The sequence below is a fragment of the Acanthochromis polyacanthus genome, chromosome 12 (assembly GCF_021347895.1).
Source record: "Acanthochromis polyacanthus isolate Apoly-LR-REF ecotype Palm Island chromosome 12, KAUST_Apoly_ChrSc, whole genome shotgun sequence".
Classification (NCBI taxonomy): Eukaryota; Metazoa; Chordata; class Actinopteri; family Pomacentridae; genus Acanthochromis; species Acanthochromis polyacanthus.
Window position 1 is genome coordinate 6,260,246 of NC_067124.1, and position 11,406 is coordinate 6,271,651.

General features: G+C 38.3%; 1 long non-coding RNA gene across 1 annotated transcript; it reads left to right on the forward strand.

Moving 5' to 3' along the window:
* The first annotated feature begins 2,466 nt into the window (after positions 1–2,466).
* On the forward strand, positions 2,467–4,562 carry LOC127536450 (uncharacterized). The gene is made up of 3 exons (XR_007945438.1): positions 2,467–2,612; positions 2,762–3,032; positions 3,601–4,562. It is a non-coding gene; the product is annotated as an uncharacterized LOC127536450 (long non-coding RNA).
* The last annotated feature ends 6,844 nt before the right edge of the window (positions 4,563–11,406 follow it).

Sequence of the window (11,406 nt, forward strand, 5' to 3'; positions counted from 1 at the left end):
CGCGACGCTTTCTCGGCTGCATGTCATTGCTGTTTGGACTACATGGACTTCAAGGTCGATTTGTTTGTGCGTCACATCCGTGTTACGCTGATTGGTTCTTTCTCGTTCAAGCTGCATTCGTTAGCCCCTCCTTTCTGAAATCGTCTCCTATCATCACAATGCCAGACTGCCTTTATTTGTATTTATATTAATACATAAATAAAGTCAGTCTGGATTTTCCAGGCAACTTTTCTCTGGTAGTGAGACAAATTACACAAAGACATGTGTTCATTGTGTATGCCTTGTCATGGATTGCTTTCCTTTTTAGACCGTAATCCTTCCACTAATTGTAGAGTTTGTGTTTTATTGGGAGCATCACTAATTTTTCTTGCACAGTTTGTTTTTTCACCAAAAGTTGCTCTCCTCTTCAGCTCTGCCTAAGCAGTTGTTGCTGTCTGACATAAAGTCCATTGGCATTGATGGACCATGGGATGTCACCACAGACACGTCATTGAATCTCCAGCATACTGTGAAATACACAGAGACTTACCTAGCCTTGATATTTATCAGTGTTGTGTGAACTTGTTTGACTTGAAATTTATGGATGTTCATTTATCTAAGTCCTGTACTGTAGCTTTAAAGGATCTGCTGGTAACATCTTGTTGCCAGATACCATAGGACACTTTCAAAAATCTTGCTTTGGCTGTTCTAGCTGTTGTTTGCAAATTACAAATACTGGGAAGGTGGTCTGAATCCTTTGGCTTGTTACTGTATATGTAATCAAACCAGACTGACATTTCTGATCCTGTATGTCTGACCAGGATGATCTCACAACAATACTGACTCTGCAGGTCTATGCGGAGGATACAGCCAGAGCAGGAGGTATCTCACCCAACTGCATCTGCTTTGCCAGAAAACATTGGCAGAGTGGAGTATTTGTCTTTTGGCTGGAGAACAATGGGCACATTTGGACACTAATCATTCAATCCTACCCTGATTAAGTAAATACTCCCCACTACTGGAACTATCATGTAAATGCCTCTACTGTACTAGCTTACCTTCACTGTGGTAAGGATCTAATCAGCACTAACTTGTTTCACAATGTTTTCATAGAACATGAAAACACCTAAGAAGTACACCAGATTTCTCTTAATATGCAGTGACTCAATTCTTTGTTTCTGGAGTATTTCATTCATTTTCACAGTTTTGAAGTCTGAGCCTACTACAGTCACAAAAAAAGCTGCTCTGAGCCAGTCATTTTCAGAGGAGCCTCTTTCCATCCCCTGTCCTCTCATTGTTATTCCCCATTGACTATTTTATACTTGTGCATTCATGAGATAAGTTATGTGTTTTACAAGAAAATGCAAAAAACATTTACAGTCAAGAGGTCAGAGCACCAAGTCATTCTCTTGTATTATTTTTTTTTAATTCTATGTGCATACACCACCACACTCAGCACTCAAACCTTGCAGTTCCCGAGACTGAGTTAAGAAAGCTTTTACTGACACAGACAGTGGACACACGATGGACAAATGACAGTATTTTATGGTAATAAGTAAATAATTGCTGCCTAGCTCACTATCAATAAAGTTAAATGTTGTCCATGTTTATGGCTTGCCGGCTAAACACTGGTGTTAGCTATGGAGCAATAGGAGTGCCAAATGAAAATATAAATAAATAAATAAATAAATGTGGAAATATAAAGAGAAATAAATAAATAAATAAATAAAAATGAAAATTTTGTCTTTGCTTTTACCTTTTCTGTTTTTTCCTTTTATTTATTTGTCTTTATATTTCCACATTTATTTATTTAATTATTTATTTCTCTTTATATTTCCACATTTATTTATTTATTTCCCTTTATATTTCCTCAGTCCACCAAGAAAAGGAAAAATGCAAATCAGTTTGCTCTGGGCGGGGATTCTGAACACAGGAGTCCTGCCTGACACCAGCTCCCAGCACGGCTGAAGTGAAGCCATGTCACCGTTGAGCTTCGGCTTATTCTGCCACTGATAAGAAAATAAACATTAATTTACCGAATTAGCAGCGTCCTTTCAGTGTCTGATGGCAGAATCAGCCGAAGCTCCACGGTGACACGGCTTCACTTCAGCCGTGGTCGGAGCTGGCGTCAGAAAAGAAGCCTGTGTGTGGGTACGACTCCCCACCCTGAAAAGGAAGCCCCGCCCAGAGCAAACTGATTTGCATTTTTCTATTTCATGGTGTCAGGCCATTATGAAATAACCACCAAGAAATAAAATGCAAATCAGTTTGCTTTCACTTGGTGGACTGAGCTGTCAATCAAATGGCTCTAGGCGGGGCCAGAGCCCGAGAGATAGTAACCACTAGTAGTAGCATTACTATTAATACCACCAATACTACCAATAGTATTCTCTTGTGAGATCTGATAAGGTAAAGTGAAATATTGCATTAACAACAATACTCCCTCCTGCATTGAAACAACAGTAACAAAGAACAAAACTTTTGAAAAATAGTGTTAATTTTTTTCTTTTTGTCTGTTTATATATTAACTTCCTCAAGGGTGGGGAAAATGTTACTGTGGCCCATTACATGGTGAGCCAGAGAGGAACAGGCCGACATTCCCACATCACTGGACGCAGTGTACATAATCAAAGGTGATACATGGTTATGTAACTAATTATGATCATGAGTATCAGATATATTTTTTAAATACTGGAAAGGAAATTCCTGTTATATACATGCAGTTGTAAAATTTAGAGTAATTATGTATTATTATTATTATTATTATTATTTTCATCTACAGAATTGAAAGATTATGGCGAGATGTGTATGGAAATGTCCTTGACTTGTTCCACACACTATTTCTCAATTTGGAAGTGGAAGGGTTTCTAAACCCTGAAAATGAACTGGAGTTATTCATTCTCCACTGGACCTACGTCCCACAGCTGCAGCAGCATCTTCAGGCATTCAAGGAAGCCTGGACTCACCACAGTTTGAGGACAAAGAGAGGGCAATCCCCCATGCAACTGTGGCTTAGTCAGCCACGTGAGGGAAATGCTGCTGATCCAGTTGAGGTATGAATCCCCTCCTGTACCTTTACCTTCCTGTCTTCCTTTATATTTGTTTATGTTAACTTTATTATTTCTACTTTGGTACTGGATGGTTCACTTGACAGAGAAAAAAATCGAATGCGTGTGATCTCACTTTCTGATTCAGAGTCCAGATTTGATTTCTTAACAAATTGAAATTACCAAAGCATATTTAACAAACACAGTGTAGATGTATGCTGTCTAACACTGCTAGGAGAACCTGGACATTTCAAAAATGCTATACTTGGTTTAGTAGCACAATAATATCTATTCTTTATAGAGCTGTGACAGGTCCTGTAGTTTCTATACTTGGTATTTTTAAATTTTAACATATAAACATGTGCATAGATATTTCAATGGTGTAAAATAATATCTATAATATCTATACAATTTTATAGTTCATGAATTTACTCCTTGCACATCTTGTTGTCCTACCCACATTTGAAATCAAGTTTTGCCATACCATGGAGTCCCTAATCTACTTTTTTTATTTCTTGAGGAGTGTGCATTTCTTAATATAAGCGCTTGCTTCCAAATTATGCTTTCCTTTCAGGTTGCTGCTGATTATGGGATAGACTGGACAGGACCTCACACCCCATACCCAGAAGGCGTCACTCTACCTGATGCACAACTACCCCGGCAGCTTACACAGGCTGAAGTTACATCATTGCCTGATCCGGCCGTCCCTTTTTCTGCTGCACTACGGGCATACATGGATACAGTGTAAATTCTTAAGGACATTTTTCAACAAACCTAGACATATCACAACTCACCTTAACAGAATCAGAATGAAACGAACAAGACTCAAAAGAATGCTGCAAATTTTTGTTGCATAAGTTGTGAATTTCAAATAAATGCCTTTGAAAACAACAATGTACAAAGACACAGTAAAGGGATATAAAACTGCTTTTATTGCATGCTGAATAGTTTGACAGCTTTTAAAAGCATTAGAACAATGTGCCAATAAAAAGGTTTTTTAATAGAACTGACAATTCTTTTCTTTAACTTCCAAACATTACAACTGCTCTCCAAAGACAGTCTTCCACAAGTGTGGAAACATTTTGTTGTCGCAGAAATGCACAAACCTGAACCATCGTTTTTGAATCTTTCACATAAAAATAAGCTATTTCATTAATTCACTCTCTCAACTCTCACCTTTAAACGGTCTTCTTACAACAACTCACAGGCTGCCACATTTCTGTTACATGTTAAATGTCACACACAACAATTTGAGCCTGACAGCAGCAAAAACAAGAACTGTTGTTCTGAAGCATGTATTAGCCTCACAAGCTTACATCACATCAGAGCAATTGTCAAAACTACACATATCTGTTTTAACATTTTATGTGTTTTGGTAGCATTATTTGGACTCTCACACAACATACGAGATGGTAAGCCATACTGAGCAACAGCTGACCTGAACAGTGGTGGATTTGTTGTTTGTAGCTGCTCCTATGTAAACTATGAGCCTGCTAAATCCATCCACTCCTGCATGGATCACGATTTGCCGTATATAAAAGTTACACTGAAAATATGAATAGAAATTTATAATTATAGGTAGTGACAGCAATGCTACAGTAATAAGGAACAAGGACAAGTTATCTCAATAAATGCAACATAAAGACAACCACAATTACAATAAACAACAGAATTATTATTAATAATAATTATTATTTATTTATCTCTCTCTCTAGGCTGTTATATAGTTGCAGCAAACCCCTCTCTCCTCAGATTTGCTTCCACTTCTTCCTCAACCCATAGTCTTTGGGAAACCTACATGGAGTAAAGAAAAAGTAGACAGAGAAGTAAATAAGTATGTACACAACAACATATTTATAAAGAAATCATGCTAATAAATTAAGTACAAAGAACTGAATTAGCCAATATACTGTAGACCAAAGCTATTTAATTTGATAAGTATAACATTGTTTGGTAACATTTCAATTATTTGAAAGCAGTCCTAAAGAATTGCCTGTAATCCCAAACATAAAATGGGTTTGGAGAAAGAACATAGATGCTAATCTGGATATATATGAGTTAGGCTTTATAACTACAATTGGTAGTATTGGTGGTATTAATAGTAATGCTACTACTAGTAGTAATACACCAACTACTGCTGCTGATACTGTCACTGCTACTACAACTTGTAATACTATTACACATGCTGATACTACGTCTACGACTCTAACAGCTACTTATACTACTACTGCTGCTTGTACTTTTCGTATTATTACTACTGCTTGTACTACAGCTACTATTAATCGTCTGGTATTTGGTTGTCCAGCTGTTAGCTCGTGTTAATGTTTTGCTAATGGCTAACTAGTTAGCTCTCATAGACCCTCAACAAGATTTAATAATAAAAAACGAGCCCAAAACTATTCTTACTTGTGGAAAGTTATTCCAAGTTTCCTTGTCTTGATCGTCCGATGTAGTGTGCAACTGTATGCCGCACAATGAGCCGGCATTCTTCTTGTTTTAATTTTCGTGCAGTACACATCAATGGAAAACACTGAAACTTTGCCCCCGCTAGCTTAGCGTCTCCGTCGGGACGCCGCTCAGAGGGGCGTGTCCTATCTACTCTTCATATGCCTGTGATCAGGAACGACGAGGAAGCCCCGCCTAGAGCCATTTGATTGACAGCTCAGTCCACCAAGTGAAAGCAAACTGATTTGCATTTTATTTCTTGGTGGTTATTTCATAACGGCCTGACACCATGAAATAGAAAAATGCAAATCAGTTTGCTCTGGGCGGGGCTTCCTTTTCAGGGTGGGGAGTCGTACCGCACACAGGCTTCTGTCCCGATGCCAGCTCCGACCACGGCTGAAGTGAAGCCGTGTCACCGTGGAGCTTCGGCTGATTCTGCCATCAGACACTGAAAGGACGCTGCTAATTCGGTAAATTAATGTTTATTTTCTTATCAGTGGCAGAATAAGCCGAAGCTCAACGGTGACATGACTTCACTTCAGCCGTGCTGGGAGCTGGTGTCAGGCAGGACTCCTGTGTTCAGAATCCCCGCCCAGAGCAAACTGATTTGCATTTTTCCTTTTCTTGGTGGACTGAGGAAATATAAAGGGAAATAAATAAATAAATAAATAAATGTGGAAATATAAAGAGAAATAAATAAAAGGAAAAAACAGAAAAGGTAAAAGCAAAGACAAAATTTTCCTTTTTATTTATTTATTTATTTCTCTTTATATTTCCACATTTATTTATTTATTTATTTATTTATATTTTGATTTGGCACTCCTATTGCTCCATAGTTAGCAGACTAAATAAATTAATTTTAAAAACAGAGACTTATTGAGAAAATCTGCAGCTATTCACCAGATCCCTGAAGTTCTCAGTCAGAACATTTTAGAGCAGATGCTCTCATTTAGTGGTTTAAAGCAGATATGTCCAAACTATGTAACAAAGAAAATCTTATTCTAACATCAAATAATTTATTCACTTTAAATCAAAAATTAAATCTTAAAATAAAGGAAAGCATTTAAAGACACTGTTCATCATTGTGAGAAGAAATGCTTAACTTGACAGAAACCATATTTGGAAGAAAAAAATATTATTTGTATTTAGTTTTGTCCTGTTAGTTAACGTGGAGGGGGTGTGATTATGACCTACACAGCCACCAGCCAACGAGTGACTAAAATATTTTCATATTTCCACTTCATTTTTGGGAACTGTTGTGTCAACCGTCCTTGTTCAGAGTCTGTGGCACAGATTAATATCAAATCGGAGGTGGCTTTGATTGGTCATATGTTGTATCACTGTAATCATATTGCTGGTTTTGTTGAGTATTGACAGAATGTAGAAAGTCTTATGTGAAATGTAAAAGTTAAATGACAACTGGAAAACACATTCATTTAGATTTTAACGTGTTTTTATCTTGTGATGCTATCCATACAATATATTTTAAAATATTATAGTATAATTTAAAATATTCCTTAATGGTGATTCTATTGTATTTCCATGCAATAATGTCAACAACATACTCTCTATCAGGTTTAAATGAGAATTTGGTTAAATTTATATAATTCATCTCTGTTACACTGAATGCATTTTTTTTTATAAATATTGTGACAAAATATGTACATTTTGCAAAATAATTTACTAAAACTGAATTGTAAAGTCTAAGAAATGGATGCAATCTTCAAACTTTAATGTTTGTTGCAACTGACAATTTTTTTAATTGATTAGGTTGTTTTTTGATGTTGGTTGTTTTAATATTCATATATCATGGACTCCAGATGACTGTAAAAATGTCCAGTCCATTAGCAGCCAGAGCTTCTGAAAAACTGATGTTTTTTCATTTTTTCTCTAAAATATACAACGTAGGACAGACTATAGTGCCACGCACTGACCAGTTGATGAAGCTTTCTGAGGTCTGCAAGTAGTCCAAGAAGTGAACAAACTAAACTAAAACTTTTTGTATTTTTTGCTAGAAAAAAAACTTAGTTAACAATTACAAAACATGCTTGCTTTGAACGACAGTAATAAAAAGTTGTTACAGATTTTTCACAGCACCCCCACCACCACCACCACCACCACCACCCCCCAAAAGGAAAAACGGACTCGTCTTAGGGCCTCCCGACTACACTACATATCTTTATGTTAGGTTTTCATCTATGCATCTCTGTCGGCTGTAATGTTGGCTCTGTAATTGATATTTTCCTCACTGCAGTGTTGATAACAACAGTCTGAAGGAGGAAGCTTTGTGCATTTGCGAGATCCCTGCAACTGCATAAAACATTATGTAATCAATACTATTTAACAGGTACTAATACCACATAAGTAGTGTATTGAGTTGTGTATCGGGCTATGGATTTCTGTGGCACTGAGCTGGACATCTGTACCTGACAGGAGGCAGCTCTAACAGCAGGAAACTCTTTATTCGCTTGGCTCTCAGAGCTTACTGCCTTTTCTAAACCACCATGTTCAGAGGTGTTTTTACCCCATCTGTTCCCGTCATCTTCCTTCATTTTTATGCACTCCCACTAATCTGCAGGATTAACTTATTCTGCATCTACCTGTATTCTTTGATTATTGCTGAAAGCTTGGGCGCTGAGAACTGGCTGGGATTATCTTGTGTTTGATGTTCCCTTCTTAATAAGGCTGGCAGCAGAAAGCCGTCGCTCTTAAAACCTTCCCTTTTATGTTGATGTAATGTTGCAGACATCTTAAAAGCAGTTATTACAGAGACCTGGCTTTCATTCAGGCATGTCCACCTCTAGATCAATCTAGGGTTGCACCTGGGTCAAATGGCATTCAGACTCAACAGTATTACAAATTGTTTTGATAGCTTAAGGATGTGTTGAATATTATGGAGGCTTCAACTGGACTCACTGCAAGATAAAACACTCACACAAGAGATGCTTGAGTGGTTGCTACACAGAGCTTATTTTTTGACTAATTGCAATTTGTGTGTGTCATGTCTCTAAACAAGTAAAATTATCATACCAAGGAGATAAAAACTACAGAATAAACCTAGTTGTCATTTCTGTTGAGACATGAGGAAACCATTCCGGTTGAAGAACCCACTGCCAAATCTGCCTGTCAGTTCAGACATGTTAAATTAGCAAAAATTGGATTTCACCAAAAGACAGAATTGTGGAATAAGTGGATTATTGTATGATTAGTTAATGTTTCTGTGGACAAAATTCAACATTGTAATTGCACAGCAGGCAATTTAAGATGTCTTTTTTCCTCTTTCTGCATTATCTCGGATGCATACTGCCATCTGTAAATAAACAAGACAACTGACCACAAGAAAGTTGTGTTCACATGGCAAGCAGCATATGGATATTTACATCACAGTGCACTCCAAAGGCCCCCCAAAAATTGCAGAGTAAAATTTTGTGTTGGCCTGGGAATAATCAGAAAGTTTGAGTATTTAGAAACATTTAAAAACACAAAAGAGATATGGTAAATAACTGATCAGATTCTGCTCTGTTTTTATGTCAGTAATCAAACTGAAGCAGATTAGTAACATTGACCATTCTACGTCAGATTTCCTTGTGTTGTATCTTTTTGTTGAAGCAGCATTCAGGTGACACTCAGGTAGGCTTGATCAATGATCAGAGGTATGTTCAGCTGAATCAACCTGGAGCCATTGTTTGCTTGTTTTTAATGTGTGTCTTTGTGTTTCAAGCTTCCAGCAAAAAGTCCTGTCAAAAGAAGACTGTTTAGAAGTGGCCTTCAAGGACAAGCAACATCTCTGAACCACTTGTTACAAGGGGCAACAAGGCCAAATACTAAGGGTGATCTGAGATATAATAGCATTCTGCTGTGGATGGTGAATGAACATAGTAGCCCATGTAGCATGTACATAACAAGACATATTTTTAAAAAATACATTTATTGTTTTTCTGTTTGTTTTCTCAGATGGTGGTGAAGTTCAAACCAGAAGAAATGCTGGACTTAATGATGCCAAAAGCAAGACTGCTAATGAATCTTGTTGTCATTCTGTATCTGAAAAGGAAACTGGATGTTCACCATATAATATACTATTTGAAAATACATTTGATGTGGTAAATGCTTGTTGTTGGTGCTGCAAGAGAGGGCAAACAAGTTTTAAAAGGTTAAAGCCATTTATCAAAAAAGCATGCTAAACATTTGATGGATCAGACTCCAGCATGATGATACAAACTGATCCGATCATTTTTCTGACTTCTATCAGCACAATTTGGAAGCCTTGTAATTTAGCCAGTTACCATTTTAACAAATTAGTGATTTGCATACAATGTTTCCCTTTTCTTTTTTTCCTGCCAAACTGTTTTATCTTGCATCTAACTGCAGTGTCTACTATTCATTAAATGATTGAACTGTTTTAAATTTAAGGTAAGAGGAAGATGGTGATCTGGTTTCAAACAGAAAAGTCCACAGTGACTTTAGACAAACAGGTCTGTTCAAACTCAATTTAAGCCACCATCTTTCACTAACCTCATACAAATTGCTTTTTATTTGTCTGGATGTGAACCCCCCATGTCCTATGGGAGAGATTGGTGCTTTGTATGCCCACCTTCAACCCCATGAACCTCCTGTCATGCTATATATAAGCTAAATAGATATCATTGTTATTAAGGGGTCCCACCTATTTCCAACCAAGTGGACAATAATTTGGATGAAAATGAAAAGTAGATAAAATGAAAAAAAAAACACGAAGCAATGATCTGAAAGAATCTCTGTGAGAAAAGTCGCAGAACCTCCAACCAAAAGGTGATGCTTTATCTGTGACTTGACTATGAGTAATTTTCACACCATCTGAGTCATTTTGAACCTCACTGTTGCCTTGCAGCGAGAAGATCCCCGGTTCCCCTGGGATCTTTCAACATGGAGTTTGCATGTTCTCCTTGTGCATGTGTGGGTTTTCTCCGGGTACTCCGGCTTCCTCCCACAGTCTAAAAATATGCTGAGGTTAATTAGTTACTCTAAATTGTCCGTAGGTGTGAATGTGAGTGTGATTGTTTGTCTGTATATGTAGCCCTGTGACAGACTGGCGACCTGTCCAGGGTGTCCCCTGCCTTCGCCCTAAGTCAGCTGGGATAGGCTCCAGCACCCCCCGCGACCCTAGTGAGGATAAAGCGGTGTATAGAGAATGGATGGATGGACTTTCAAATCAAAGTGCTGTATAGCTCAAGTGTGGCAGGACGGCCCAGTCTGTCTCCACAGGTGTATTAAATCAGGTGTGCGCAGCTGGGAGTCATTATCCTGATGCACCTGGCTTATGGGGCGGTGCTACACTGCAGTATATTTGAGAGAGGGCTGCATATTTTCCACATGCATCCTCTCCCTGGAGCTGGGGTGTTCACTCAGCCACGTGGTTTGCCGTGGCAGTCTCGAGATGCGGAGTATTTTTCTACCTACCTGTCAGGTATGTTCCGACGCGGTCACTGCGACTCCCAGTGACGTTTGTGCGGTGTTTGATCTGCTCTCTGCTTTTAGCAGAATTCAGCTGGTACCTTGGCCGAAGGCTGGGAGCCGGGTGTGTGTGTGGCCTTGGAGCTGGGCATAACCTATGCATCGCGTTGGATTTTTGAGTGATCGTGCGGCTGTTTCCCCTGATGCCTGAGGAGCTGCGGTTTTATTGACGAGCGGCTCTACATCTGAAGCAAGCTGCTGCTGTTCTGTCTTCATGTTCTGTCTCTCATGTCGTACGTACCTGTGTGACCTTTCCTCTGTATTGGAGTGGTGTTCCCTCTAATAAGATTTCCTGGGGGTGAAATTCCCCCAGGTGGCATTGTCGGTAATTTGGTGACTAACCAAAACACATTAACCCTCGTAGCAATGCCACATTCTTGGCGTTGTCGGCAGGATGACACTGTGAAGACAGACGTATATTCCAATTTTTTCCCTTTTTTGTGTT